We start from the raw sequence: 23,919 nt of genomic DNA, 5'->3' as shown, positions 1-23,919 counted from the left end.
CGGCCCCTCCTGGCGATGCCACGACGACGCCCCGAAGCTCCTCGCTCCTCTCCCTCACTCTCTGCTCTCTCCCTCGCCCTCTGTCTCTCTCCCCACAGCACCACCGAACGGAGCCGTCGCCACCGTCGCCGTTGCCGTGGCCACCGAGCCCCTCCTCGCCTAGCTAGGATATCCAGAGGAACCGCCATCGTCTCCTACGTCTCCTCGACGAAGGAAGCAAGCCCCGACGCCCGGAAGCGTCGCCATCGAGCTTGTCCCCGCCGCCTCTGGCCGGAGATCGCCGGTGTCGATTCGCCTCGACCAGAGCGTCCCCGAGCCCGCTGAGTCCTCCCCTGAGATCACTGTGAGCCCCTGAACCGTTTCCCCTACTCCCAGGCTCGATTGCGAGCTTTAGCTAGACTAGCCACCGTGCCCGAAGCTCGCCGCCGCATGAGCTCGTCGCCGTCGTGGCTCCGGCGACCAAATGGCCCCGCGCGTGCGTCCGTTGCACTCGCGACGTTCCGTAGAGCAACTCTAGCGCGATAGCCCGTTTGTTTGCAAGCCGCAGCGCTAACCCCCGCACCCACCCGAGCTCCGGCGGCCGCCCAAGTGCTCGCCGCCGGCGAACCAGGCCACCCCGCGACCTTCTGACACCTCCCCTGGATGCGGAAGAGCGTGGGCTACCTCCTGGTGGTTCCCGCGCGTTCAACCGCCGTCTGTAGCTCAAGTCCGGCGAGTTGCCGCCGCAGTTTTGGTTGTCGCCGGCGAAACTCCGGCGAGGACCGACGTGGCGCAGTCATTAGCGCTAATCCCTGCCAGCTCAGCCGCCCTTAGCCACTGACAATGGGCCCCGCAGCAGGTCAAAGTACTAGTCAACGCGGGATTAGTGACTGTCTCACTGACCAGTGAACCCCACTGGTCAGGTTTGACCTGGAACGGGTCCGTTGACCTGCTGAGGTCAGCATGACCTAATGCTGACGCAGTTAATCATTTTCTGGTTTTGAAATAATTAAGAAAATTCCAGAAAATGCCCTAACTTCTAAAAATCATATAAAATCAACCGTAGCTCAGAATGAAATAATTTATATATGAAAAATGATCAGAAAAATGCAATCTATCCATCTGTATCATTTCCATGCATGTCAAACTAAGTTATACCTGCTGTATAGGTGAAAACATGATAATGCACTATTTGAATTCATAGTTTGAATTTGAATTTGAACCTTGAGTTCAAATCAACCCAAACCTTTCTGTTGCTAGTTACATTAGGCCAAATCACGTCATATTGCCATGTCATGATCATGCATCATATTGTGCATTGCATTGATTGTGTTCTTCTTTGTTTGCCGGTGATTGTCCCCTCTCGATAGCCGTGATTCCGACGATGAGTTCGATGACACCGATGAAGAACTATAATATCTTCAGAAGTGCCAGGCAAGCATAACCCCCTTGTTCATTCCGATACAATCCCACTCTCTCGCTCCTGCTCTCTTTTACTACATTAGGACAACAACGATTCAACTGTTACATGCTGCGGTAGTTGAACCCCTTATCCTCTGCATGACCTATCGTTGCCACAGTAATTAGATGAAACCCACTAGCATGAGTAGGAGTTGTTTGAGCCCTGGTGTGCCTACTCATTCATGCTTGTTTGTCATGCCTGCTATTGCTTAGAGTTGTGTCAGGTCTGATTCATCGGGGATGAGTTGGAATGGTGATGAACATGTCCTACTGTGTGTGAGCTAAGTGTGTGAACACGATTTGGTAAAGGTAGCGGTGAGAGGCCATGTAGGAGTACATGGTGGGTTGTCTCATTGCAGCCGTCCTCAGGAACTGAGTTCTGTGTTTGTGATCCATGATACAGTTACTACCACGCATTGGGCCCGAAACCAATGGACCCTCTCGGCTTCTTAATCACCCTTGTCCTCTGTCCAGGAGTTGCAAGTAGTTTCTGGTGTTTGTAGTATGCTGGAGGCCGTGGGCAGCGCTGACCGGAGGGGTGGGCTGTGATGCGGTAGGCACGTGGCCCGGTGTACCGAGTCGCCCGTTTGGTGACCGGGAACCCTGCACACATCGTTCGGGGCCGTATGTGGAAACCTCGGCCGGACTCCCTGCGGATGGAACCTGGATAGGCGATAAACCTGGACTAGAGACTTGAGTGTTTAGGTAGGCTGTGGCCGACACCCTCGCTGGGCCTCCGCTTGAAGGTTGCCGAGTACATGTCGTGTAAACGGCGGTAAGTGGTGAGAGCGTGTGTGTCGAAGTACACCCCTGCAGGGTTAATATGATCTATTCGAATAGCCGTGTCCGCGGAAATGGACTTCTGGGTTGCCTATAACAGTTCATAGACAAGTGAAAGTGGATACTCTAAAATGCGCAAGATAAGCGTGAGTGCTATGGATGGCGTTCTCGTAGGGAGACGGGAGCGGATCCATAGTGGAGTATTGATATGGTGAATATGTGGACTCGTGTGCGCCACCTCAAAAGAGTTACTTGCTGTCGTAGTTAGGATAGCCACCGAGTCAAAGCTGGCTTGCTGCAGTTAAACTCCACCACCCCCTTTGTTGATACCGATGCATATGTAGATAGTTCTGATGTAAGTCTTGCTGGGTACATTCGTACTCACGTTTGCCTATTTTATGTTTTGCAGAGAGACGTCAGTCTCGCTAGTAGTTCCGTGTGGACTTCGACGTTTAGCTTGATACCTCAGCTACGATCTTGTGCCCTCAGCAGGATCTAGTAAATAGTCAGGCTTCTCAGACTTTTCATTTGTAGATGTCTGTACTCAGACATGTTAAGCTTCCGCATGTGCTTTGACTTGTATGCTCTGAATGTTGGGTCATGAGACCCATGTTTGTAATATCTGGCTCTTCGGAGCCTAATGAATAAATACTCTGAGTCGTAGAGTCTTGTTGTGATGCCATGTTGTATTTGCACATATCGAGCATATTGTGTGTATGATTGAAATGCTTGGTATGTGTGGGATTTGACAATCTAGTTGTTTATCCTTAGAAGCCTCTCTTATGGGGAAATGTAGTCTAGTGCCTCCTTGAGCCATAGTAGTCCGCTACAGCCCGGTTCACCGGAGTCCTGCTAGCCCAGCACTACTGCTCTGGACACATGACTGGCCGGCATGTGTTTCATATCGTTCCTGTGTCTGTCCCCTCGGGGAAATGTCACGCGGTGACATCCGGAGTCCTGCCTAGCCTGCTACAGCCCGGGTTCCCGGAGTCCTGTTAGCCCAGTGCTACAGCCCGGACTCTCACGCTGCTGACCGACACGTTCGATGTTGATTCACGTATGCCTGTCCCCATACGTTAGTGCCGCTTTGGGTTCACGACTAGCCATGTCGGCCCGGGTTCTCTGTCATATGGATGCTAGCGACATTGTCATATACGCGAGCCAAAAGGCGCAAACGGTCCCGGGCCATGGTATGGCGACACCCGTGGGAGTACCGTGCGTGAGGCCGCAAAGTGATATGAGGTGTTACAGGCTAGATCGGTGTGACTTGGAATCGGGGTCCCGACAGCGTTGGTATCAGAGCCTGACTGCCTGTAGGATTACCAAGCCAAACTGGTCGAAGTTGAGTCTAGAAATGCTTTAGTTATATAAGGGAATTGATTGTGGGAGGGAACGTAAGGCTCTTTTACTCCTTTACCTTATGCCCTTCTGATCTGAGTCACCCTCTTCTCTTCTACGGGGATTAAGAACTAGGCTTTCTCATCTTCTATCAGGATCACGTGTTACTAATCCGTAGACTCATAGGATTAATGGATTTAAGCCTCAGTTCAGTTTCTACCACTACAGTGTGTTGTTAGTTGGACTTGGAACCTAGATATGATGTTGTTGAGTGGTTATGCCACCATTTTGTAGGATGTCTCAAATCCTTTGAGCATTTATAGCCGTTATGCTGTCCGAGTCATCCCAGGTTTCTAAACAGTCTGATGCATTTGCAAATTCCTTCCTCCCGTACCTGATGTCCTTCTGGGCCGGATTAAGCACACTAATCGGTCTGTTGAGGTACCCCGTTACCTCGTCGTGTATGTTGGAGTTATTATTATGACCCTAGGTGTCTTAGAGGACTACTTAGTAATCTAGCAATGCTTGCATTCCCAGTGAGATGATTCTGGCCACTATTCTCGAAAGCATCCCGTGATGCCATTTAGTTAGTAGGTATTCTATTCCCGGGTTTCTAAACTCGAGATTCACTCCACTTACCTCCTGTTGATAGTGTTTGCTCGTTCCTTTAGGATATTAGTAACCTTTGTGATAGTCCTCGAGGTTCATGGTATATCCTTCTTCCAAATATCATGAACTGCTTATGGAAGAAGTTCCTCGCGGAACCGAAAGATCACAACTAGAGTGCTCTTGAGGAGTACTCCATTCATATTGTGACTCTGCCAGTCCTTCCTCCTCTGCATGGGTTATCCGGAAGAAATATGTTGAATTTGTTCGACATACTAATTCATGCATCCACAACTCAGAAAAACATATGTTCCTTTGGGTTGTCCCTCTTTAGTTATTTTCTGGCCCTCGTCTATCAATTGATAGTCAGGAGTAATTATGCATTTGTGTTATCAATGCCTATTATTCTTGTGGTCCGTCAAGCCATTCTATTCCGGAATGACTAGGAGAAACAAACTCCAGTACCTCGTCCATCTCTGGGATTGGGTCAAAGTAGTTGTATTCCGCAGATCAAATGCCTACCCAGCTTTTGTTCTGATCTACCTATGAGTATTACCCTCTTTATGTCAGGAATCTCATGAGGATTGCACCAACCCTTATGAATTCTTGATTTAGTGATACTCCTCGCCATCATCGTTCATTCCTCGGTCTCCGTGTTATTATAACCGGAATACCAACAAGCGAGCTGTGATGTGTGAAATCTATACCCCTAGCAACTCCGTTGCTTGGTAGTTAAAGGACAATAATTTCATCCTTAGCGTGTTGGTTATTGAATCACCATCCTGAGGTTGATCGTGCTACCTAGTCCATATTCCAGGTGTACTTTTCGATCAATGAGTTAGGATAGTGTCAGTCCTTGCTTATTCGGTCATATCGTCTTGCCCTGAAAAGCAAGATTGTTCTCGATCTTAACAACATGTCGGTGGATCGTGATTTTCCAAATATCTTCTTGGAAGTACCACCAGGTTGTCCCTGACCGATATGTTGAGTTCGTAAACAAGTTGGTTTTCCAATAAACCACCCCTTCTCCAAGAACCTGTGTTGGATACCCCTGAGCTAGTTGGTCAAGCTAAACAACAACTTGGAGAGCTGGAAGATAAAAGCTTGCCAGCTTAGTTCATTTCAAGGGATATATCTGCGTGTGTTGAAGATAGATGATATCTTCATCGATTGGTCCCTGTGATCAGTTGTTGGATCTATTGTCTTGTCCAAACTTTGATTTGAGTATGGGCTATCATCAAGTCAAATCAGAACCAACGATGTTCATAATGTTGTCTTACTCATGGTTGATCCCTCGAGCATACACCATTATATCTTTTGGGTCTGACCAATGCTATCACTTGTTCACATAATTATGGAATTCCATCCCCATGGAAAACTGGATGAATTGTTGTTGAGCCCATCAGCAACACTGCTACCTTCTCCATGACTCGTGTTGAACATCCAGCTAGTATTGGAAACTTTATAAGCATTATCTTCGTGATCCGTTCATGAAGCATATGTTGGATGAAAGAAGTGACTTCCTCTAATTCATGTGCATTTGATGCAAGTTGCCGCCGTGAATATGAGAAAGCATGTTTCTACCTCCTCTGGAATCGTCCCAAGTCAGTTATGCATGTGCGAAGTATTCCGTGGTCTGTTAGACTGATCATCTTCATTCCATATAAATTCTCTAGCACACCAAGCCACTGATTGATTTGTTCAAGGAGAAGGAGTTCCTTCATAAGAGCTAATCCGGACTTATGAAAGAACTTCGATATCCTCGTTGATGGTTCCCAACCAGAACTCGGTAGTGTTTTATTATAAGACTACCATGTGATCATGCTTGTCTGGGACAACGTTCTCACATGTTTGTAGCAGAACCAGCTCATGTTTTGGAGCTTACTACCGTAATCCATCTCCCGAGAATCTTGCAACGTCTTCTCGTCGATTTGTGTTGCAAACCTTCATTTTTCTTCCTAGACTTGACGAGTCTGGAATATTCTGACACCAACCAGATCTAAATCTCGGGCAGACATGATGGTTGGAACATTCCCAAGAACTACAATATTGGTCTCTCGTTAATCGGTAAAGTGGATGTCGTGGCCAACACACCCAGCCGGAAGACCTATTATTGTAGTATCTTGATTAAGGAAGTTGGCCACCTCCCCATAAGGATTTCCTAGGACTTATTCCACTAGTTATTCCCTATGGATTCTTGTGCTCCTGAAGTCCGACCTTTTACTTGATGTTCTATATACCAAACCACATCTAATGGGTTACGCTAGAACATCAAGGAGAACATTAGAAGCGGAGTGCTAAATGTCTCTCGGTCGATCATCCAGATTTTGCTCCCTTGGCTTCGCTAAGGTGAAATCTGAGAAAGTGTTGTCCTCCTTTGCACCTGCATCCTCCATCACCGTTCATCATGGTAGTATGTTGTGTTGCCAGGATCCTCGACACGGATGTTGGTAAAACCTTGATGAATATGGAAATGCTCATGTTCCTGAGAGCACGCACAAGCTCTAGGTGTTATCATCGGCACTAACTGGAATTGCTCCCAGTTTCCTTCGGTTATGCTAAACCTTTCAAACAGTAGATTCACTCTCTACTGTTGAGCTTCTCCCTTGTTACTAAAATCATTCCAGCATTTGCATTATGTCCCCAGCTTGCACCGTCATTGTGCCGTCCTACTATGGACTACCCTTCTCAGTAATTACTGATCAAGATCATCTTCAAGTGGTCTTACCATAAGTCCCATTCATTTCCGATGATATATAAAAAAAAATCATCCATTTCGTTGTCTTCAACAAGGTATTCCACATCGTCCATTCTAGCCCGAGTGTGTCGTTCTCCCGAACTTCCTCGAACGATCGTTTGTGATTGCCTTAGGCTGGCATAAAGAGTTTCAATGATATTTATATCAAAAGTAATTCCTTTTGCCACTTAAGGGAATATTTCTACAAGTCACCTTCCCTAAGGTGCCGTTATGGAATCATGGCAATTATCTCCTCGCTACTTTGAAACCATGCACCATCTTATTCAACGTGGAACTGTGTTTATCAACTTGAATCTTCGTTCTCTGTTTCACTTCATCCCTCTCTCGATGTATGTGTTGAGTCTCAGCTCAAGAGATACTCAACGTCGCATTCCGTGAGTTGATCGTGAGTTGCTCGATCTTTAAGGAGATCGATTTCTATAGAGTTTTCCATTGTCGTCATCGTGTTGGATGAAGATCTCGAAAGCAAAGACGTCAACATTAATTGAAGCAACGGATCAACATCTTCGCGAAGAGCAATTGGATAATGAAGATGGTGTTAGCTTGTACCCTCTGTCTTCTTACCTCACGTCTTGAATCTCGGGACGAGATTCTTGTTTAGTGGGGGTGAGCTGTCACAGCCCCAGATCAGCCCTTGTTTGACTTTTGCTTGTTCCTCATGCATCATGTTTAAATTTTGCTTAAACTTGAAATAGGGGTGATCAATCCCTAGCACCCAAAAGAACTCAACTAGGTTCAACTTAAAAACATTTTCAATGAACCCAAATGCCCTTTAGAAAAGTTCATGATTTTCGATAAAGGTAAAAACCTCTGCCAAAAATGATAAACATATTTCTAGGTCATTTTTGGATTTTTGAATTAACTCATATTGTATTTGAATTGGGGCATTTAAATCCTATAAATATTTTAAATGCTCTAATAATTCTGAAACTAGTTGAGGGCTGTTGGAAATATTTTCAAAAGTGCCACAATTTTATCAGGATTTTACAAAATGAGTTAGTATTTTTACTAATTCAAAATAGATCAAATAAATAGAAAACAAAAACAATTAAAGGAAAGAGAGAGAAAGGAGTATTACCTGGCGCTTACCTGGACTGGGCCGGCCCACCTGGCCCATGCCAGTCACCACCCACCTTTGCCAGTAGGCAGAGGAGGGGGACAGCGCACCGCCGCCGAGCACGTGCCCGCGCCACCTCCTGCTTCCCCGGCCCCTCCTAGCGATGCCACGACGACGCCCCGAAGCTCCTCGCTCCTCTCCCTCACTCTCTGCTCTCTCCCTCGCCCTCTGGTAAAAACCTCTTTTGCACATGCTATGTGGGTGAAATGATGATACGATGCCAAGTTTCGACATTTTCAGAGTTCATTTTGTAGTGATTTTCAATTTCACGGTCATTTAGCTCTCTAAACAAATCGGTAAATGACTGAAAAATAGCAAATGATGTCAGAAAATGTCGAAAATTAATGATGTCGCTTTGAATTATGCGTACGGAACGCAAAAAAAGTCTGGAGTTGTAATGAGTTTAAAAAAATGAAGTGCCAATGTAACAGATGAGTTCTCGTCCGAAACCCTGATACTCCGAAAGAGATTGTCAAGTTTGTACACGAAGTGCGTCCAGTTTTTGCCATAACCCTCTCTACTCTTTTGCACATGCTATGTGGGTGAAATGATGATACCATGCAAAGTTTCAACATTTTCAGAGTTCATTTTGCAGTGATTTTCAATTTCACGGTCTTTTAGCTCTCGAAACAAATCGGTAAATGACTAAAAAATAGCAAATGATGTTAGAAAGTTTTGAAAATTGATGACGTCGCTTTGAATGGTTTGTACGGAATGCAAAAAAGTATGGAGTTGTAATAAGTTTAAAAAAATGAAGTGCCCATGTAACAGATGAGTTCTCGTCAGAAACCCTGATACTTCGAAAGAGATTGTCTAGTCTGTACACGAAGTGCGTCCAGTTTATGCCGTAACCCTCTCTACTCTTTTGCACATGCTATGTGGGTGAAATGATGATACGATGCCAAGTTTCGACATTTTCAGAGTTCATTTTGTAGTGATTTTCAATTTTACGGTCATTTAGCTCCTTAAACAAATCGGTACCTGACTGAAAAATAGCAAATGATGTCAGAAAGTTTTGAAAATTGTTGAAGTCGCTTTGAATGGTGTGTAGGGAACGCAAAAAAGTCTGGAGTTGTAATGAGTTTAAAAAAATGAAGTGCCCATGTAACAGATGAGTTCTCGTCAGAAACCCTGATACTCCGAAAGAGATTGTCCAGTTTGTACACGAAGTGGGTCCAGTTTTTGCCGTAACCCTCTTTACTCTTTTGCACATGCTATGTGGGTGAAATGATGATACAATGGCAAGTTTCAACATTTTCATAGTTCATTTTGTAGTGATTTTCAGTTTTACGGTCATTTAGCTCCTTAAACAAATCGGTACATGACTGAAAAATAGCAAATGATGTCAGAAAGTGTTGAAAATTGATGACGTCGCTTTGAATGGTGTGTAGGGAACGCAAAAAAGTCTGGAGTTGTAATAAGTTAAAAAAAAGGAAGTGCGCATGTAACAGATGAGTTCTCGTCAGAAACCCTGATACTTCGAAAGAGATTGTCCAGTTTGTACACGAAGTGCGTCCAGTTTTTGCCGTAACCCTCTCTACTCTTTTGCACATGCTATGTGGGTGAAATGATGATACCATGCCAAGTTTCGACATTTTCAGAGTTCATTTTGTAGTTATTTTCAATTTCACGGTCATTTAGCTCTATAAAGAAATCGGTAAATGACTAAAAAATAGCAAATGATGTCAGAAAGTTTTGAAAATTGATGACGTCGCTTTGAATGGTGTGTAGGGAACGCAAAAACTTCTGGAGTTGTAATAAGTTTAAAAAAATGAAGTGCCCATGTAACAGATGAGTTCCCGTCAGAAACCCTGATACTTTGTAAGAGATTGTCCAGTTTGTACACGAAGTGCGTCCAGTTTTTGCCGTAACCCTCTCTACTCTTTTGCACATGCTATGTGGGTGAAATGATGATACGATGCCAAGTTTCGACATTTTCAGAGTTCATTTTGTAGTGATTTTCAATTTCACGGTCATTTAGCTCTCTAAACAAATCGGTAAATGACTGAAAAATAGCAAATGATGTCAGAAAGTGTCGAAAATTAATGATGTCGCTTTGAATTATGCGTACAGAACGCAAAAAAAGTCTGGAGTTGTAATGAGTTTAAAAAAATGAAGTGCCAATGTAACAGATGAGTTCTCGTCCGAAACCCTGATACTCCGAAAGAGATTGTCAAGTTTGTACACGAAGTGCGTCCAGTTTTTGCCGTAACCCTCTCTACTCTTTTGCACATGCTATGTGGGTGAAATGATGATACCATGCAAAGTTTCAACATTTTCAGAGTTCATTTTGCAGTGATTTTCAATTTCACGGTCTTTTAGCTCTCGAAACAAATCGGTAAATGACTAAAAAATAGCAAATGATGTTATAAAGTTTTGAAAATTGATGACGTCGCTTTGAATGGTGTGTACGGAACGCAAAAAAGTCGGGAGTTGTAATAAGTTAAAAAAAATGAAGTGCCAATGTAACAGATGAGTTCTCGTCCGAAACTCTGATACTCCGAAAGAGATTGTCCATTTTGTACACGAAGTGCGTCCAGTTTTTGCCGTAACCCTCTCTACTCTTTTGCACATGCTATGTGGGTGAAATGATGATACCATGCAAAGGTTTGACATTTTCAGAGTTCATTTTGTAGTGATTATCAATTTCACGGTCATTTAACTCTCTCGAAACAAATCGGTAAATGACTAAAAAATAGCAAATGATGTTAGAAAGTTTTGAAAATTGATGACGTCGCTTTGAATGGTTTGTACGGAATGCAAAAAAGTATGGAGTTGTAATAAGTTTAAAAAAATGAAGTGCCCATGTAACAGATGAGTTCTCGTCAGAAACCCTGATACTTCGAAAGAGATTGTCTAGTCTGTACACGAAGTGCGTCCAGTTTATGCCGTAACCCTCTCTACTCTTTGGCACATGCTATGTGGGTGAAATGATGATACGATGCCAAGTTTCGACATTTTCAGAGTTCATTTTGTAGTGATTTTCAATTTTACGGTCATTTAGCTCCTTAAACAAATCGGTACCTGACTGAAAAATAGCAAATGATGTCAGAAAGTTTTGAAAATTGTTGAAGTCGCTTTGAATGGTGCGTAGGGAACGCAAAAAAGTCTGGAGTTGTAATGAGTTTAAAAAATTGAAGTGCCCATGTAACAGATGAGTTCTCGTCAGAAACCCTGATACTCCGAAAGAGATTGTCCAGTTTGTACACGAAGTGGGTCCAGTTTTTGCCGTAACCCTCTCTACTCTTTTGCACATGCCACGTGGGTGAAATGATGATACGATGCCAAGTTTCGACATTTTCAGAGTTCATTTTGTAGTGATTTTCAGTTTTACGGTCATTTAGCTCCTTAAACAAATCGGTACATGACTGAAAAATAGCAAATGATGTCAGAAAGTGTTGAAAATTGATGACGTCGCTTTGAATGGTGTGTAGGGAACGCAAAAAAGTCTGGAGTTGTAATAAGTTTTAAAAAATGAAGTGCGCATGTAACAGATGAGTTCTCGTCAGAAACTCTGATACTTCGAAAGAGATTGTCCAGTTTGTACGCGAAGTGCGTCCAGTTTTTGCCGTAACCCTCTCTACTCTTTTGCACATGCTATGTGGGTGAAATGATGATACCATGCCAAGTTTCGACATTTTCAGAGTTCATTTTGTAGTTATTTTCAATTTCACGGTCATTTAGCTCTATAAAGAAATCGGTAAATGTCTAAAAAATAGCAAATGATGTCAGAAAGTTTTGAAAATTGATGACGTCGCTTTGAATGGTGTGTAGGGAACGCAAAAAATTCTGGAGTTGTAATAATTTTAAAAAAATGAAGTGCCCATGTAACAGATGAGTTCTCGTCAGAAACCCTGATACTTTGTAAGAGATTGTCCAGTTTGTACACGAAGTGCGTCCAGTTTTTGCCGTAACCCTCTCTACTCTTTTGCACATGCTATGTGGGTGAAATGATGATACCATGCAAAGTTTCAACATTTTCAGAGTTCATTTTGCAGTGATTTTCAATTTCACGGTCATTTAGCTCTATAAAGAAATCGGTAAATGACTAAAAAATAGCAAATGATGTCAGAAAGTTTTGAAAATTGATGACGTCGCTTTGAATGGTGTGTAGGGAACGCAAAAAATTCTGGAGTTGTAATAAGTTTAAAAAATTGAAGTGCCCATGTAACAGATGAGTTCCCGTCAGAAACCCTGATACTTAGTAAGAGATTGTCCAGTTTGTACACGAAGTGCGTCCAGTTTTTGCCGTAACCCTCTCTACTCTTTTGCACATGCTATGTGGGTGAAATGATGATACGATGCCAAGTTTCGACATTTTCAGAGTTCATTTTGTAGTGATTTTCAATTTCACGGTCATTTAGCTCTCTAAACAAATCGGTAAATGACTGAAAAATAGCAAATGATGTCAGAAAGTGTCGAAAATTAATGATGTCGCTTTGAATTATGCGTACGGAACGCAAAAAAAGTCTGGAGTTGTAATGAGTTTAAAAAAATGAAGTGCCAATGTAACAGATGAGTTCTCGTCCGAAACCCTGATACTCCGAAAGAGATTGTCAAGTTTGTACACGAAGTGCGTCCAGTTTTTGCCGAACCCTCTCTACTCTTTTGCACATGCTATGTGGGTGAAATGATGATACCATGCAAAGTTTCAATATTTTCAGAGTTCATTTTGAAGTGATTTTCAATTTCACGGTCTTTTAGCTCTCGAAACAAATCGGTAAATGACTAAAAAATAGCAAATGATGTTATAAAGTTTTGAAAATTGATGACGTCGCTTTGAATGGTGTGTACAGAACGCAAAAAAGTCGGGAGTTGTAATAAGTTTAAAAAAAATGAAGTGCCAATGTAACAGATGAGTTCTCGTCCGAAACTCTGATACTCCGAAAGAGATTGTCCATTTTGTACACGAAGTGCGTCCAGTTTTTGCCGTAACCCTCTCTACTCTTTTGCACATGCTATGTGGGTGAAATGATGATACCATGCAAAGGTTTGACATTTTCAGAGTTCATTTTGTAGTGATTATCAATTTCACGGTCATTTAGCTCTCGAAACAAATCGGTAAATGACTAAAAAATAGCAAATGATGTTAGAAAGTTTTGAAAATTGATGACGTCGCTTTGAATGGTTTGTACGGAATGCAAAAAAGTATGGAGTTGTAATAAGTTTAAAAAAATGAAGTGCCCATGTAACAGATGAGTTCTCGTCAGAAACCCTGATACTTCGAAAGAGATTGTCTAGTCTGTACACGAAGTGCGTCCAGTTTATGCCGTAACCCTCTCTACTCTTTTGCACATGCTATGTGGGTGAAATGATGATACGATGCCAAGTTTCGACATTTTCAGAGTTCATTTTGTAGTGATTTTCAATTTTACGGTCATTTAGCTCCTTAAACAAATCGGTACCTGACTGAAAAATAGCAAATGATGTCAGAAAGTTTTGAAAATTGTTGAAGTCGCTTTGAATGGTGCGTAGGGAACGCAAAAAAGTCTGGAGTTGTAATGAGTTTAAATAATTGAAGTGCCCATGTAACAGATGAGTTCTCGTCAGAAACCCTGATACTCCGAAAGAGATTGTCCAGTTTGTACACGAAGTGGGTCCAGTTTTTGCCGTAACCCTCTCTACTCTTTTGCACATGCTATGTGGGTGAAATGATGATACGATGCCAAGTTTCGACATTTTCAGAGTTCATTTTGTAGTGATTTTCAGTTTTACGGTCATTTAGCTCCTTAAACAAATCGGTACATGACTGAAAAATAGCAAATGATGTCAGAAAGTGTTGAAAATTGATGACGTCGCTTTGAATGGTGTGTAGGGAACGCAAAAAAGTCTGGAGTTGTAATAAGTTTAAAAAAATGAAGTGCGCATGTAACAGATGAGTTCTCGTCAGAAACTCTGATACTTCGAAAGAGATTGTCAAGTTTGTACGCGAAGTGCGTCCAGTTTTTGCCGTAACCCTCTCTACTCTTTTGCACATGCTATGTGGGTGAAATGATGATACCATGCCAAGTTTCGACATTTTCAGAGTTCATTTTGTAGTTATTTTCAATTTCACGGTCATTTAGCTCTATAAAGAAATCGGTAAATGACTAAAAAATAGCAAATGATGTCAGAAAGTTTTGAAAATTGATGACGTCGCTTTGAATGGTGTGTAGGGAACGCAAAAAATTCTGGAGTTGTAATAATTTTTAAAAAATGAAGTGCCCATGTAACAGATGAGTCCTCGTCAGAAACCCTGATACTTTGTAAGAGATTGTCCAGTTTGTACACGAAGTGCGTCCAGTTTTTGCCGTAACCCTCTCTACTCTTTTGCACATGCTATGTGGGTGAAATGATGATACGATGCCAAGTTTCGACATTTTCAGAGTTCATTTTGTAGTGATTTTCAATTTCACGGTCATTTAGCTCTCTAAACAAATCGGTAAATGACTGAAAAATAGCAAATGATGTTATAAAGTTTTGAAAATTGATGACGTCGCTTTGAATGGTGTGTATGGAACGCAAAAAAGTCGGGAGTTGTAATAAGTTTAAAAAAATGAAGTGCCCATGTAACAGATGAGTTCTCGTCAGAAACCCTGATACTTCGAAAGAGATTGTCCAGTCTGTACACGAAGTGCGTCCAGTTTTTGCCGTAACCCTCTCTACTCTTTTGCACATGGTATGCGGGTGAAATGATGATACCATGCCAAGTTTCGACATTTTCAGAGTTCATTTTGTAGTGATTTTCAATTTCACGGTCATTTAGCTCTCTAAACAAATCGGTAAATGACTAAAAAATAGCAAATAATGTTAGAAAGTTTTGAAAATTGATGACTTCGCTTTGAATGGTTTCTACGGAACGCAAAAAAGTCTGGAGTTGTAATAAGTTTAAAAAAATGAAGTGCCCATGTAACATATGAGTTCTCGTCAGAAACCCTGATACTTTGAAAGAGATTGGCCAGTTTGTACACGAAGTGCGTCCAGTTTTTGCCGTAACCCTCTCTACTCTTTTGCACATGCTATGTGGGTGAAATGATGATACGATGCCAAGTTTCGACTTTTTCAGAGTTCATTTTGTAGTGATTTTCAATTTCACGGTCATTTAGCTCTCTAAACAAATCGGTAAATGACTGAAAAATAGCAAATGATGTCAGAAAGTTTTAAAAATTCATGAAGTCGCCTTGAATGGTGCGTAGGGAACGCAAAAAAGTCTGGAGTTGTAATAAGTTTAAAAAAATGAAGTGCCCATGTAACAGATGAGTTCTCGTCAGAAACCCTGATACTCCGAAAGAGATTGTCCAGTTTGTACACGAAGTGCGTCCAGTTTTTGCCGTAACCCTCTCTACTCTTTTGTACATGCTATGTGGGTGAAATGATGATACGATGCAAAGTTTCGACATTTTCAGAGTTCATTTTCTAGTGATTTTCAATTTCAAGGTCATTTAGCTCTATAAACAAATCGGTAAATGACTAAAAAATAGCAAATGATGTCAGAAAGTTTTGAAAATTGATGACGTCGCTTTGAAAGGTGTGTAGGGAACGCAAAAAAGTCTGGAGTTGTAATAAGTAAAAAAAAATGAAGTGCGCATGTAACAGATGAGTTCTCGTCAGAAACCCTGATACTTTGAAAGAGATTGTCCAGTTTGTACACGAAGTGCGTCCAATTTTTGCCGTAACCCTCTCTACTCTTTTGCACATGCTATGTGGGTGAAATGATGATACGATGCTAAGTTTCGACATTTTCAGAGTTCATTTTGTAGTGATTTTCAATTTCACGGTCATTTAGCTCTCTAAACAAATCGGTAAATGACTGAAAAATAGCAAATGATGTCAGAAAGTGTCGAAAATTGATGAAGTCGCCTTGAATGGTGCGTAGGGAACGCAAAAAAGTTTGGAGTTGTAATGAGTTTAAAAAAATGAAGTGCCCATGTAACAGATGAGTTCTCGTCAGAAACCCTGATACTCCGAAAGAGATTGTCCAGTTTGTACACGAAGTGCATCCAGTTTTTGCCGTAACCCTCTCTACTCTTTTGTACATGCTATGTGGGTGAAATGATGATACGATGCCAAGTTTCGACATTTTCAGAGTTCATTTTCTAGTGATTTTCAATTTCACGGTCATTTAGCTCTATAAACAAATCGGTAAATGACTAAAAAATAGCAAATGAAGTCAGAAAGTGTTGAAAATTGATGACGTCGCTTTGAATGGTGTGTAGGGAACGCAAGAAAGTCTGGAGTTGTAATAAGTTTAAAAAAATGAAGTGCGCATGTAACAGATGAGTTCTCGTCAGAAACCCTGATACTTCGAAAGAGATTGTCCAGTTTGTACGCGAAGTGCGTCCAGTTTTTGCCGTAACCCTCTCTACTCTTTTGCACATGCTATGTGGGTGAAATGATGATACCATGCCAAGTTTCGACATTTTCAGAGTTCATTTTGTAGTTATTTTCAATTTCACGGTCATTTAGCTCTATAAAGAAATCGGTAAATGACTAAAAAATAGCAAATGATGTCAGAAAGTTTTGAAAATTGATGACGTCGCTTTGAATGGTGTGTAGGGAACGCAAAAAATTCTGGAGTAGTAATAAGTTTAAAAAAATGAAGTGCCCATGTAACTGATGAGTTCTCGTCAGAAACCCTGATACTTTGTAAGAGATTGTCCAGTTTGTACACGAAGTGCGTCCAGTTTTTGCCGTAACCCTCTCTACTCTTTTGCACATGCTATGTGGGTGAAATGATGATACGATGCCAAGTTTCGACATTTTCAGAGTTCATTTTGTAGTGATTTTCAATTTCACGGTCATTTAGCTCTCTAAACAAATCGGTAAATGACTGAAAAATAGCAAATGATGTCAGAAAGTGTCGAAAATTGATGATGTCGCTTTGAATTATGCGTACGGAACGCAAAAAAGTCTGGAGTTGTAATGAGTTTAAAAAAATGAAGTGCCAATGTAACAGATGAGTTCTCGTCCGAAACCCTGATACTCCGAAAGAGATTGTCAAGTTTGTACACGAAGTGCGTCCAGTTTTTGCCGTAACCCTCTCTACTCTTTTGCACATGCTATGTGGGTGAAATAATGATGCCATGCAAAGTTTCAACATTTTCAGAGTTCATTTTGTAGTGATTTTCAATTTCACGGTCTTTTAGCTCTCGAAACAAATCGGTAAATGACTAAAAAATAGCAAATGATGTTATAAAGTTTTGAAAATTGATGACGTCGCTTTGAATGGTGTGTACGGAACGCAAAAAAGTCGGGAGTTGTAATAAGTTTAAAAAAATGAAGTGCCCATGTAACAGATGAGTTCTCGTCAGAAACCCTGATACTTCGAAAGAGATTGTCCAGTCTGTACACGAAGTGCGTCCAGTTTTTGCCGTAACCCTCTCTAATCTTTTGCACATGCTATGTGGGTGAAATGATGATACCATGCCAAGTTTCGACATTTTCAGAGTTCATTTTGTAGTGATTTTCAATTTCACGGTCATTTAGCTCTCTAAACAAATCGGTAAATGACTAAAAATAGCAAATAATGTTAGAAAGTTTTGAAAATTGATGACTTCGCTTTGAATGGTTTGTAAGGAACGCAAAAAAGTCTGGAGTTGTAATAAGTTTAAAAAAATGAAGTGCCCATGTAACAGATGAGTTCTCGTCAGAAACCCAGATACTTTGAAAGAGATTGGCCAGTTTGTACACGAAGTGCGTCCAGTTTTTGCCGTAACCCTCTCTACTCTTTTGCACATGCTATGTGGGTGAAATGATGATACGATGCCAAGTTTCGACTTTTTCAGAGTTCATTTTGTAGTGATTTTCAATTTCACGGTCATTTAGCTCTCTAAATAAATCGGTAAATGACTGAAAAATAGCAAATGATGTCAGAAAGTTTTGAAAATTGATGAAGTCGCCTTGAATGGTGCGTAGGGAACGCAAAAAAGTCTGGAGTTGTAATGAGTTTAAAAAAATGAAGTGCCCATGTAACAGATGAGTTCTCGTCAGAAACCCTGATACTCCGAAAGAGATTGTCCAGTTTGTACACGAAGTGCGTCCAGTTTTTGCCGTAACCCTCTCTACTCTTTTGTACATGCTATGTGGGTGAAATGATGATACGATGCAAAGTTTCGACATTTTCAGAGTTCATTTTCTAGTGATTTTACAATTTCAAGGTCATTTAGCTCTATAAACAAATCGGTAAATGACTAAAAATAGCAAATGATGTCAGAAAGTTTTGAAAATTGATGACGTCGCTTCGAATGGTGTGTAGGGAACGCAAAAAAGTCTGGAGTTGTAATAAGTGAAAAAAAATGAAGTGCGCATGTAACAGATGAGTTCTCGTCAGAAACCCTGATACTTTGAAAGATAATTGTCCAGTTTGTACACGAAATGCGTCCAGTTTTTGCCGTAACCCTCTCTACTCTTTTGCACATGCTATGTGGGTGAAATGATGATACGATGCTAAGTTTCGACATTTTCAGAGTTCATTTTGTAGTGATTTTCAATTTCACGGTCATTTAGCTCTCTAAACAAATCGGTAAATGACTAAAAAATAGCAAATGATGTCAGAAAGTTTTGAAAATTGATGACGTCGCCTTGAATGGTGCGTATGGAACGCAAAAAAGTCTGGAGTTGTAATGAGTTTAAAAAAAATGAAGTGCCCATGTAACAGATGAGTTCTCGTCAGAAACCCCGATCCTCCGAAAGAGATTGTCCAGTTTGTACACGAAGTGCGTCTAGTTTTTGCCGTAACCCTCTCTACTCTTTTGTACATGCTATGTGGGTGAAATGATGATACGATGCAAAGTTTCGACATTTTCAGAGTTCATTTTCTAGTGATTTTCAATTTCACGGTCATTTAGCTCTATAAACAAATCGGTAAATGACTAAAAAATAGCAAATGATGTCAGAAAGTTTTGAAAATTGATGACGTCGCTTTGAATGGTGTGTAGGGAATGCAAAAAAGTCTGGAGTTGTAATAAGTTTAAAAAAATGAAGTGCGCATGTAACAGATGAGTTCTCGTCAGAAACCCTGATACTTTGAAAGAGATTGTCTAGTTTGTACACGAAGTGCGTCCAGTTTTTGCCGTAACCCTCTCTACTCTTTTGCACATGCTATGTGGGTGAAATGATGATACGATGCCAAGTTTCGACATTTTCAGAGTTCATTTTGTAGTGATTTTCAATTTCACGGTCATTTAGCTCTCTAAACAAATCGGTAAATGACTGAAAAATAGCAAATGATGTCAGAAAGTGTCGAAAATTGATGACGTCACTCTGAATGGTGCGTACGGAAGGCAAAAAAACTTTGGAGTTGTAATGAGTTTGAAAAATGAAGTGCCAATGTAACAAATTAGTTCTCGTCCGAAACTCTCATACTCCGAAAGAGATTGTCCAGTTTGTACACCAAGTGCGTCCAGTTTTTGTCGTAACCCTCTCTACTCTTTTGCACATGCTATGTGGGTGAAATGATGATACCATGCAAAGTTTCGACATTTTCAGAGTTCATTTCGTAGTGATTTTCAATTTCACGGTTATTTAGCTCTCGAAACAAATCGGTAAATGACTAAAAAAAAGCAAATGATGTTATAAAGTTTTGAAAATTGATGACATTGCTTTGAATGGTGTGTACGGAACGCAAAAAAGTCGGGAGTTGTAATAAGTTTAAAAAAATGAAGTGCCCATGTAACAGATGAGTTCTCGTCAGAAACCCTGATACTTCGAAAGAGATTGTCCAGTCTGTACACGAAGTGCGTCCAGTTTTTGCCGTAACCCTCTCTACTCTTTTGCACATGCTATGTGGGTGAAATGATGAAACCATGCCAAGTTTCGACATTTTCAGAGTTCATTTTGTAGTGATTTTCAATTTCACGGTCATTTAGCTCTCTAAACAAATCGGTAAATGACTAAAAATAGCAAATAATGTTAGAAAGTTTTGAAAATTGATGACTTCGCTTTGAATGGTTTTTACGGAACGCAAAAAATTCTGGAGTTGTAATAAGTTTAAAAAAATGAAGTGCCCATGTAACAGATGAGTTCTCGTCAGAAACCCTGATACTTTGAAAGAGATTGGCCAGTTTGTACACGAAGTGCGTCCAGTTTTTGCCGTAACCCTCTCTACTCTTTTGCACATGCTATGTGGGTGAAATGATGATACGATGCCAAGTTTCGACTTTTTCAGAGTTCATTTTGTAGTGATTTTCAATTTCACGGTCACTTAGCTCTCTAAACAAATCGGTAAATGACTGAAAAATAGCAAATGATGTCAGAAAGTTTTAAAAATTGATGAAGTCGCCTTGAATGGAGCGTAGGGAACGCAAAAAAGTCTGGAGTTGTAATGAGTTTAAAAAAATGAAGTGCCCATGTAACAGATGAGTTCTCGTCAGAAACCCTGATACTCCGAAAGAGATTGTCCAGTTTGTACACGAAGTGCGTCCAGTTTTTGCCGTAACCCTCTCTACTCTTTTGCACATCCTATGTGGGTGAAATGATGATACGATGCCAAGTTTCGACATTTTCAGAGTTCATTTTGTAGTGATTTTCAATTTCACGGTCATTTAGCTCTCTAAACAAATCGGTAAATGACTGAAAAATAGCAAATGATGTCAGAAAGTGTCGAAAATTGATGAAGTCGCCTTGAATGGTGCGTAGGGAACGCAAAAAAGTCAGGAGTTGTAATGAGTTTAAAAAAATGAAGTGCCCATGTAACAGATGAGTTCTCGTCAGAAACCCTGATACTCCGAAAGAGATTGTCCAGTTTGTACACGAAGTGCGTCCAGTTTTTGCCGTAACCCTCTCTACTCTTTTGTACATGCTATGTGGGTGAAATGATGATACGATGCAAAGTTTCGACATTTTCAGAGTTCATTTTCTAGTGATTTTCAATTTCACGGTCATTTAGCTCTATAAACAAATCGGTAAATGACTAAAAAATAGCAAATGATGTCAGAAAGTTTTGAAAATTGATGACGTTGCTTTGAATGGTGTGTAGGGAATGCAAAAAAGTCTGGAGTTGTAATAAGTTTAAAAAAATGAAGTGCGCATGTAACAGATGAGTTCTCGTCAGAAACCATGATACTTTGAAAGAGATTGTCTAGTTTGTACACGAAGTGCGTCCAGTTTTTGCCGTAACCCTCTCTACTCTTTTGCACATGCTATGTGGGTGAAATGATGATACGATGCCAAGTTTCGACATTTTCAGAGTTCATTTTGTAGTGATTTTCAATTTCACGGTCATTTAGCTCTCGAAACAAATCGGTAAATGACTGGAAAATAGCAAATGATGTCAGAAAGTGTCGAAAATTGATGACGTCACTTTGAATGGTGCGTACGGAAGGCAAAAGAACTCTGGAGTTGTAATGAGTTTAAAAAAATGAAGTGCCAATGTAACAGATGAGTTCTCGTCCGAAACTCTCATACTCCGAAAGAGATTGTCCAGTTTGTACACCAAGTGCGTCCAGTTTTTGCCGTAACCCTCTCTACTCTTTTGCACATGCTATGTGGGTGAAATGATGATACCATGCAAAGTTTCGACATTTTCAGAGTTCATTTCGTAGTGATTTTCAATTTCACGGTGATTTAGCTCTCGAAACAAATCGGTAAATGACTAAAAAATAGCAAATGATGTTATAAAGTTTTGCAAATTGATGACATCGCTTTGAATGGTGTGTACGGAACGCAAAAAAGTCGGGAGTTGTAATAAGTTTAAAAAAATGAAGTGCCCATGTAACAGATGAGTTCTCGTCAGAAACCCTGATACTTCGAAAGAGATTGTCCAGTCTGTACACGAAGTGCGTCCAGTTTTTGCCGTAACCCTCTCTACTCTTTTGGACATGCTATGTGGGTGAAATGATGATACCATGCCAAGATTCGACATTTTCAGAGTTCATTTTGTAGTGATTTTCAATTTCACGGTCATTTAGCTCTCTAAACAAATCGGTAAATGACTAAAAAAATAGCAAATGATGTTAGAAAGTTTTGAAAATTGATGACGTCGCTTTGAATGGTTTGTACGGAACGCAAAAAAGTATGGAGTTGTAATAAGTTTAAAAAAATGAAGTGCCCATGTAACAGATGAGTTCTCGTCAGAAACCCTGATACTTCGAAAGAGATTGTCCAGTTTGTACACGAAGTGCGTCCAGTTTTTGCCGTAACGCTCTCTACTCTTTTGCACATGCTATGTGGGTGAAATGATGATACCATGCCAAGTTTCGACATTTCCAGAGTTCATTTTGTAGTGATTTTCAATTTCACGGTCATTTAGCTCTCTAAACAAATCGGTAAATGACTAAAAAAATAGCAAATGATGTTAGAAAGTTTTGAAAATTGATGACGTCGCTTTGAATGGTTTGTACGGAACGCGAAAATGTCTGGAGTTGTAATAAATTTAAAAAAATAAAGTGCCCATGTAAGAGATGAGTTCTCGTTAGAAACCCTGATACTCCGAAGGAGATTGTCCAGTTTGTACACGAAGTGCGTCCAGTTTTTGCCGTAACCCTCTCTTCTCTTTTGCACATGCTATGTGGGTGAAATGATGATACGATGCCAAGTTTCGACATTTTAAGAGTTCATTTTGTAGTGATTTTCTGTTTCACGGTCATTTAGCTCCTTAAACAAATCGATACATGACTGAAAAATAGCAAATGATGTCAGAAAGTGTTGAAAATTGATGACGTCACTTTGAATGGTGCATACGGAACGCAAAAAAAGTCTGGAGTTGTAATAGGTTAAAAAAAATGAAGTGACAGTATAACAGATGAGTTCTGGTCAGAAACCGTGATACTCCGAAAGAGATTGTCCAGTTTGTACACGAAGTGCGTCCAGTTTTTGCCGTAACCCTCTCTACTCTTTTGCACATGCTATGTGGGTGAAATGATGATACCATGCCAAGTTTCGACATTTTCAGAGTTCATTTTGTAGTGATTTTCAATTTCATGGTCATTTAGCTCTCTAAACAAATCGGTAAATGACTAAAAATAGCAAATAATGTTAGAAAGTTTTGAAAATTGATGACTTCGCTTTGAATGGTTTGTACGGAACGCAAAAAATTCTGGAGTTGTAATAAGTTTAAAAAAATGAAGTGCCCATGTAACAGATGAGTTCTCGTCAGAAACCCTGATACTTTGAAAGAGATTGGCCAGTTTGTACACGAAGTGCGTCCAGTTTTTGCCGTAACCCTCTCTACTCTTTTGCACATGCTATGTGGGTGAAATGATGATACGATGCCAAGTTTCGACTTTTTCAGAGTTCATTTTGTAGTGATTTTCAATTTCACGGTCACTTAGCTCTCTAAACAAATCGGTAAATGACTGAAAAATAGCAAATGATGTCAGAAAGTTTTAAAAATTGATGAAGTCGCCTTGAATGGTGCGTAGGGAACGCAAAAAAGTCTGGAGTTGTAATGAGTTTAAAAAAATGAAGTGCCCATGTAACAGATGAGTTCTCGTCAGAAACCCTGATACTCCGGAAGAGATTGTCCAGTTTGTACACGAAGTGCGTCCAGTTTTTGCCGTAACCCTCTCTACTCTTTTGCACATCCTATGTGGGTGAAATGATGATACGATGCCAAGTTTCGACATTTTCAGAGTTCATTTTGTAGTGATTTTCAATTTCACGGTCATTTAGCTCTCTAAACAAATCGGTAAATGACTGAAAAATAGCAAATGATGTCAGAAAGTGTCGAAAATTGATGAAGTCGCCTTGAATGGTGCGTAGGGAACGCAAAAAAGTCAGGAGTTGTAATGAGTTTAAAAAAATGAAGTGCCCATGTAACAGATGAGTTCTCGTCAGAAACCCTGATACTCCGAAAGAGATTGTCCAGTTTGTACACGAAGTGCGTCCAGTTTTTGCCGTAACCCTCTCTACTCTTTTGTACATGCTATGTGGGTGAAATGATGATACGATGCAAAGTTTCGAC

Source organism: Aegilops tauschii, chromosome 7 (assembly GCF_002575655.3).
Source record: "Aegilops tauschii subsp. strangulata cultivar AL8/78 chromosome 7, Aet v6.0, whole genome shotgun sequence".
Lineage (NCBI taxonomy): Eukaryota > Viridiplantae > Streptophyta > Magnoliopsida > Poales > Poaceae > Aegilops > Aegilops tauschii.
This window is presented reverse-complemented; position numbering follows the sequence as displayed.